General features: G+C 51.8%; 1 long non-coding RNA gene across 1 annotated transcript in view; it reads right to left on the bottom strand.

Moving 5' to 3' along the window:
- Nucleotides 1-7,010: 7,010 nt before the first annotated feature.
- LOC106147929 overlaps nucleotides 7,011-8,435 on the bottom strand; it is a 7,059-nt gene continuing 5,634 nt past the window's right edge. The window contains exons 2-3 of the long non-coding RNA XR_001232962.1: nucleotides 7,594-7,677; nucleotides 7,011-7,375 (exon numbers count right to left, since the gene is read on the bottom strand). This is a non-coding gene — a long non-coding RNA (uncharacterized LOC106147929). The remainder of the gene's footprint in view (nucleotides 7,376-7,593; nucleotides 7,678-8,435) is intronic.

Here is an 8,435-nt window from a genome sequence, read left to right as displayed (position 1 = left end):
GGCGGCAGGGCGGGTCCCGCCGGGCCCCAGAGCCCGCGCGAAGCGGCCGCCCTGTGTCTGGGGGGCGGCAGCGTCCCCAGCCAACTGCAAGGTGCTGGGGGGACACAGCAGGGGGCTCAGGTTTGTCCTCAGTGACTGTTTCTGGGAAAGAAGGGAAAGGCTTAGAGCCCAAACAGGAGCCCGAGGCTCTGCGCCCTGACCCCTGCGGAATGACCCCCAGGTCATTCTGGCCGGCAGGTGCTGGGGGCGTGGGGGCCCCGGGGCTGTGGAGGTGAAGTCGGGATCAAAACCCGGGTCTTTGGGGGCAGAGCCTGGCTTCACCCGCCACACCCTGCTCTTACATTCCTGTGTTTTGTTGTTTTCTTTTTCTTTCTTTCTCTTTTTCGGTACTGGGGATTGGGATTGAACCCCGGGTCTTTGCCTGAGCTACAGCCCTAGCTTTTTTATTTTTTTAGTTTGAGACGGGGTCTCACCAGTTGTCCAGCCAGGGTAGGTTTGAACTTGCAGTCCTCCTGCTCCAGCCTCCCAAATGCTGGGATTACACACATGTACCACCGTGCCTGCTTTCCCAGTCTCTCTTAGGGGGCTTAGACTCTCTCAGTACTTCAAAGAGTGAAGGCAGAAACCACAATGGCTTCCTTTTTTCTTTCTTTCTTTCTTCCTTTCTTCCTTTCTTTCCTTTCTTTCCTTTCTTTTCCTTGAGACAAGTTCTCACTATGTAGCCTTGGCTGACCTCAACTCCTGCCTCAGCCTCCCAACTGCTGAGCCCAGCATCTGTGGACTGCCTCCCATACCTGAGGACACTTTCTCCAAGATGGTCTGGATTGTCCCTTGTTTACAAAAGGTCCTGTAGGGAGTTTGTACTGATAAAAGAATAAATCCATCCGTCACCTAAGTGTCACAACATGCAGCGTAGGACTGAGACACGCCTCCCCACGTCCGTTCCTGCCGTTTGCCCCTCCGGGGTAACCAGTGCGGTGTGTGCGCTCCCTCCTGTGTTCTGGTGTCCTGAGACCCGCACCCCGGAGCTCCTGTGCACACCCAGGGCGATTCAGACCGGCGCGAGGAGACCTGTGCCCCACAAAGAGGCGGGCACCACCGAAAAGCACAGGGCAGAGGGGCTCCGCTCTCAGGCCAGCGGAGGTCACGGGCCGAGGGGACAGGAAGGGGCAGCGGGTTCTCCTGTGAGGACCCTGCTGGTTTTACAGGGCCCGCGTAGCCCTGGCTGCAGCAGAGGACACAGGTGACATTGCCATGAGGGGCCAGGAGCTCACATTCCAGACAGTGTGGCCTCCCCAGGGTAAGTTCTCGGGGGACCCTTGCTGGGCGAATAGAGCCCCAGACTCCTCTCCAGTGCCACTGTGACCCGCTCCCTCCCTGTGGGGTCCTGTTGGAGGGGTCAGGACAGGCAGGCAGTGGGGACTAGGTGCGTCCACTAGGCGCCCCCAGCCGGGGTCTTCGGCCTTCGCCCTCTAGCCGTGCGGGCCTGTTCTGTTTCCTCAGGGCCCGGCCTTCCTCCTTCCCACTCCGATTTCTTGAGCTGGATCTTTACCACATCGTCTCGATCCTGGTCTCTACTTTGCTGTGTGTATTTCAGTAGTTTATGGGGGCCTAACCTGCCTATCTCCCCTTGTCTGCTGGTCTCACTGTGGGGGCGATTGGATGCTGAGCTCTTGGGAATGCAGACTTAAAACCTTCGGTAAACCCACAGGGAAAAGAAATATCCTTTTCAACATAAAACGATTAACTTTTTTGGTTTTTTGAGACAGGCCCTATGTCGTCTAGGCTGGTCTTGAACTCATGATGATCCTCCTGCCTCAGCCTCCTTAGTGCTGGGATGATGGGTCTGGACCAGCAGACCTGGTTTGGGAAACCTACTTCTTATGGTTTGAATTGTGTCCCCCGAGTTCATAGGTGGAAACCCTAATTCCAGGTGCCTTGGAATGCGACTGTTGGAGTTACAGAGGTAACCAAGGTGAACGGGGTCATGTGTATGTGTCTTAGTCACTTTTCTCTTGTTGCTGAGACAAAATACCTGACCCCCAGAATTAAGGAAGGAAAGGTTTATTTAGCTCACAGTTTGTGGACGTTTCAGGCCATATCCGGCTGGCTCCAAGGCAGAGTGGCACATGGCAGAGGGCAACAGTTCATGGGGGGGTGGAAGGTAGCAAAAGCCGCAAAAGCAAAAAAGGGAGCAAGCCTCTTTTCCTCCCTTACATTGTAAGCAGGCTGCCCCCACGCAGGGGGCGCGTAGCGCTCACACAATCTCCAGGCCCTCCTTTTGCTTGGGCTCAGGATGAACACAAAGTAAGTACCCTGGCTCCCTGCTGAATCACCTAGTTAACCTTCTACACTTCTCACACTGACACGATGAACAACTTCCCAGAGCAGGAGGGGCGTGGCCTCTTCACCCCAGGATGAGGAACTGCTGAGTCACTTAGCCAAACCTCTAGACTCCTCAAGTTGACACAATGTATCAACCATACCAGGTCCCTAGTGCAGTAAAACCTGGGCCCTTCTAAGAGGCGGAGACTAAACTGGGAGTGGCTGTGTACCCGGGAATCCCAGCACTGAGAAGGCTGAGACAGGAGGACTGTCACTAGCTTGAGGTCACCGTGGGCAGTATAGTGAGTTCAAGGTCAGCCTGTGATATATAGTGAGGCGTGGTGTCCAAAAAAGTTTTTAGAAAATCAAATAAGAATGGGATCTTTTTCCTTTCTGATCCTCCTAATTCCAGCAAAAGCTATTTCTCTGATTCAAGATGGTTTGCTAACTTGACATTTTTAAACTGCAACACACTGGGCTTTTTCCCATTGCTGGTAACACAATACCAGACTAGGTAAGGAAAGAAAAACATGTTTATTTTGGCTCCGGGTTTGGAAATGCAATGTCGAGGACCCGCATCTGGTGCCGGGCTTCACTCTGGCAGAGTGCCAGGGCATCACCTGGCAGTGCCCGGCTGGAGACCAGGGCGGGCATGTGTGTGTCCCACCCATCTCCCCTTACAAAGCCACTGGGTCCCTCTGGGCCCCGCCCTGCTGACCTCACCCAACCTGCCCGCCTCCTGCTCCCAAGGGGACCGAGTTTTCCAGCTCCGACCTCAATTTCCATGCGTGTTTTCAGAGGAGCAAAGCATATTCAAACCAGGGCGTGTTTTGTTTTTGTGAGTGCGTTTTACAGCCCGATGCCGCACTCTCAGGCTTTTTCACACAAGGTCACGTGAGGAGCTCCAAGGCACAGGCGGCTGAGCCTCTGAGAGCTGGGCTTGCCCTCCCCCCACACTTCGCATCATAAAAGCAAAATACTTGAGTTCCTGGGGCTTGGTAGCCCAGGCCTGTAATCTCAGCACTCGGGGAGCTGTGGCAGGAGGTTCACCTGGAGTTCCAGGCTTAGAGGTAACCCACGGCAAGGTCTGCCTCTGGCAGCCACTGTTTTTTTTTTTTTTTTTTTTTTTTTTTTTTTTTTTTTTTTTTTTTGGTTTTTCTCCGGTACCGGGAACCGAACTCACGACCTTGCGCTTGCCAGGCAGGCGCTTTTGCCACTGAGCTAAATCCCCAGCCCCGGCAGCCACTGTTTTAAACACTTTGCATTTTCTTTTGTTACATCTGCATTATTTATTTTTGCGGTACTGGGTATTGAACCCCGGGCCTTCTCCCTGGCCTACATCCCCAGCCCTTGTTTTATTTTTTATATTCGAACAGAGTCTTCCTAATTGTTCAGGCTGTTCCCAGTTGAGCCTCCTGCCTCTGCCTCCCAAAGGGCTGGGCCCCAGGTGCACACCCGCCACACCTGGCCTCGGAGCAGCCCTGCAACCAGAGAGGCTGGTGCCGGCGGCGCTGCTTGCAGCTCTGGGTGGCGGGCACAGACCCGCCTGCAGGGACCGCCACGCCAGGCCCCCTTTCCAGGGTGACCGAAGCAGAGGCGCTGCTGGGCCTCCCGGGCAGGTGGCTCGCAGAACCTTCTGGAGCTCAGCTGGCACCTGGGAAAGAGCAGGGCTGCAGCCTCGACGCTTGTCCCGCTCAGAAAACCACCGTGGGCTGGGAAGGCCTAGCACACCCGGAAGTGCTGTGGGCACTGGCTCGGGCGACAAGGCCCACGGGCAGGTGGCACCGGGCTCCGGGTTAGCGCTGCCCCCATCGCCGACCCAGCACCCCCACTGCGGGCGCCGCACCCAGTGCCTGCCCCGTTGCCTGCGGCCCGGGATCCAGCCCCACCCCCGGAGTCGTGCACTTGGAGGCGGGGCACAGTCGCCCCAGGGACGCACAGGAGTCAACTGCTGGGAGGTGAAAGCTATTTCCAGAGAAACTGCGTGGGTCTGAGCTGGGTGGGGACGCCCCCGCTGCCCTGGCCCCCGAGCAGTGCCAAGGCTCGCCCCTTCCCAGCATGTCCTGCGTGCTGGGCAGCACAGCCATGAGAGAGGACTGAGGAAAGTACCCAGAAGAGGCTGGGAGCAACTCGGTGGAACATCCGCCCCTGACAGCAAGGCCAGCAAGGCCAGGGTTCAGCCGGGTGCCCCGACACCCCAGGAACAGGAAGGGAAAAGGGAGAGGGAGACGTGGAGGGGGGGAGGGCTGGCTGTGATGGCCGGAGCACTGGCCCCAACTCTGTGCCAGGTACCAGATTTTCCCCAAGGCCTTGAGCACCGGCGCTGGAGTCCCACCGGAGGGTTATAAGGGACAGGTGCGCTACATTTCTATTATTTTCATAGTTACCTGTAAGCTTTCCTGCTCGGGGTTATCTGTGACCTTTGACTGAGGTCAGAGAGGTCAAAGTTCACCAGAACCTTAACCCTTCTTCCCAGCATCCCACAGCACCCAGGTAGCTCAGCTGACACTGCACTCCTCTTGCACTCGTGTTTGCCAGTGTTTGTGCTCCCTTCCATCCTACTTATTTGTTTGTTTATTTGAGGCAAGGTCTCGCTATGTAGCCCATGCTGGCCTTGACCTCATGGCGATCCTCCTGCCTCAGCCTCCTAAATGCTGAGTGCTGGGATTATAGGCATCCACCACCATTTCCAGCAGTTTGAGACTTAATAAATACACATTTTATGATAAAAATAATAGACACATCAGCGACTACTTAACTATATCATTTACATTTTAAAGTTTTCAAATTTAATGTGTCATATAAATTTTTTTTAAATTTTTATTTTAAAGAATAAAAGAAGGATAACATAATAATAGGGGGACTACAGACAAAATGGTAGGAAATTATCAATGGTTATCGTTTTACATATTATTATCTACAAAATAGTTTCTCAGGAAAACAAATAGACAAATAATAGTGAGTTAGAGACAAAAGAGGTAGGAGATTATCAAGAGTTGTGCTATACTTTGGTATCTTCAATGTGGCTTCTAAAGAAAATAAATAGAGCTATACATGAGTGACCTATTGAAAAATCATTAACTATTCTCAATGGTTGTTGTAGGAAACACATAATAATAAACATACATTATGAAATAGGATAGGAACATTACAAACAGTAAATTTTAATTCAATCTCAAAAAACCAAAAATTTAATTTCTTTTTTTTTTTTTTTTTGTCTTTTTGAGACAGGGTCTCACTGTGCAGTTCAGGCTGGCCTTGAGCTCAGGCTGGTCTTGAACTTGCAACGATCCTCTTGCCTCGGCCTCCTGAGTGCTGGGATTACATGTGTGCACCACCATGCCCGGTCAAAAATTTAATTTCTTAATCTAACCATTGTGTGCATAAACAAAGGTCCCATACCAAACGCCAAATACCACTGTTTTGATAGTGTTCTCGCAGAATCCAATATTTGTTTGGTTTTCTGTTTTTGTTTTTTGAGACAGAGTCTCACCATATAGTGCAAGCTGACCTCAAACTCCAGGTGATCTTCCTGTCTCAGCTTCTTGAGTGCTGAGATTACAGACGTGCACCACCCTGCCTGGCCTAGAATCCAATATTTGTCATGGTAGGCATTGACAACAGGGTATAAACACCCTTTGCTGAGTTATGCATTTCTTTAGTTAGGCATTTATCAGCCTCTGAGTACAACATTTTCATGACAAAAGCCCTTGAGAAATGATTCTTTTTGAAGATAATGTTTCCGAATAGTGAATAGCCAGTAGCGTTCTATGCTGTCACAGTGAAGATCTGAAGTTCATGACAAAGCTTAAAGAAGTACTGACCGGAAATGCTGCTGAGTGTTATTTATTGAAGACTTAACTTTTTGGGCTGGGGATATAGCTCAGCAGCACAAGCGCCTGCCTGGCAAGAGCAAGGTCCCGAATTTGATTCCTGGTACCAAAAAAAAAAAATAAGACAGAACTTTTTTTTTTTTTTTGAAGACCTAGCTTTTGAGGAAGTGCTAACATTAGTTACCCAAGTGAATGAGGAGCCGGGAAAGGAAAGATGGCCAGGCTGTGACAGAGGAAGGAGTGGCGAGGACAAAAGTAAAGAGGAACAGAAAATAAAGCTGGCTGTGGTGGCACACCTCTGTAATCCCAGCACTCGGGAGGCTGAGGCAGGAGGATCCTTGCAAGTTTGCGAACAGCCTGGGCTACAAAGTGAGCTCAAGGCCAGCCTGAACTGCATAGCGAGACCCTGTTCAAAAAAAAAAATTCCCAGTCCTTGAATTTTTGGCTTAATTTAACTTGTTGTTGCGGGGAGGGACAGGGTCTCACTATACAGTTCACGCCGGCCTTGAATGCACTTATGTAGCCCAGGCTGGCCTCAAACTCAAAGTGATCCTCCTGCCTCAGCCTCCCAAATGCTGGTATTATATATGCACCACCATGCCTGGCAGTTTATGGTATTTTGTGCCATAAAGTGATTTTTTTTTTTTTTTTTTTTTTGTTTTTTTTTTTTGGTACTGGGAATCAAACACAGGACCCTGCACTTGCCAGGCAAGTGCTTGTGCCACTGAGGTATCTCCCCAGCCCCCATAAAGTGATTTAATACTTTGGTTCTTTAGTTTTAAAAATGAGACTGTAGTTCTTTAAGTATTTTATTAAACTATTATCTTATTAAATAAATGTGGTCTTTAAATTCTTTGTGCAGAGTGCTTTGAAGTATTGCATTTAGTTTAAACGCACTACTGGCCCATAATTAATTATGAAAATACATTTTGTTACACTGTTTTAAAAAGAATAAAGAAGACTGCCCCACAGCAGCCCGGCTCACACGGGCCTGGCAGACGAAGGGCCCCGGCTCAGCGCGCTGCGCGGCTTTGGGTCATGGGTTTCACTTTGTTTCTCCCGCGCCACACCTGTGCCACGTAGGACGACGACGTTCCTTCTGGGGACTCGGCCGCCTGGGAGAGACGTCCCCTGGCATCGGGTGAAATCTCTGAGCTGTTCCCAGGCCAGGCCCTGGCTGTGCCCACGAGGTGTCCTCGCCTTCCTGAGCCTCCATCCTGTGTGGCCCAAAATGGGGACAGAACATCCTGGAAGATTCAGAGCAGCGGCTTCCCTCCCCACTGCCACCAGGAAGAGCCACCTCCTTCCCTAGGGACCCGTGCCCTCCACCAGCCCCAGAGACACCCTTGGCTGGATCTCCTGGGTCACCACCCAGGCTGTGCCCCTCTGTACCCCCTCCCACCAGCTCTAGACCACCCTGCCTCAGCCTACCTACCACCATTCTAGGGCGGCCCTGTGGTACCGACGCAGGGATTGGGTTATTCCAGCTGTTGTCACAGCCCGCTCCTGATGTCCAAACCTGGTTAGAGGCAGTGGTGCTGGTAAATGTTTTTCTTTCTGTTTTGTTTTGTTTTGCTTCTTTGTATGTAGCCCAGCCTGGCCTGCAACTGGCAGCCATCCTCCTGCCTCAGCCTCAGGAGCACCACCTGTAAGGTGTGCACCGTCCTGGGGATCGGGGCTGGACGGCAGGAATGAGGACCACAGAGGGCAGAGAGGCCAGGACAGGTGGCCTTGTGGTGACTGACAACAGAAGGTGGCTGGGCCTTGCCCTCTGCCCCAGAAACACTCGGAAGTCAGAAAAAAAAAACAGGATCAGATGATCCTGAGCAGAGGTGCTGCAGACAGGGTCACGGTGTCCCCCTTTCCGAGATGTGGGGCTGCTCGCAGAGGGAGCAGTGGTTGGGGCGGAGGGTTTGTTGTCCCTGGGCCTCTTAGAAGTGGTACCCACAAAGCATCATGGGAAATTCCCTGGTCCAGCCGAGGACACAGTGGAGCCTGAGCCCCGAGAGAGGGTTGCGTGAGCGAACTCAGAGGAGTTGAATCCAGAATCTTCCCACTGAGCTACATTCCCCAGCCGTTTCTTATTTTTTATTTTGAGACAGTGTCTTGTTAAGTTGCTAAGTTGTCTATGCTGGGCTCAAAAGTGTCACTCTCCTGCCTCAGCCTCCTGAGTGAGTGCTGGGGAGACAGGTGTGCACCAGAGCACCGAACTGTATGTTTGATTTGTTTGTTTGTTTGTTTTTTTGTTTCTCTTCTGGTACCAGGAATCGAACTCAC

The sequence above is a fragment of the Chinchilla lanigera genome, unplaced genomic scaffold, assembly GCF_000276665.1.
Source record: "Chinchilla lanigera isolate Chin_1 unplaced genomic scaffold, ChiLan1.0 scaffold00012, whole genome shotgun sequence".
Lineage (NCBI taxonomy): Eukaryota > Metazoa > Chordata > Mammalia > Rodentia > Chinchillidae > Chinchilla > Chinchilla lanigera.
This window is presented reverse-complemented; position numbering and strand designations above follow the sequence as displayed.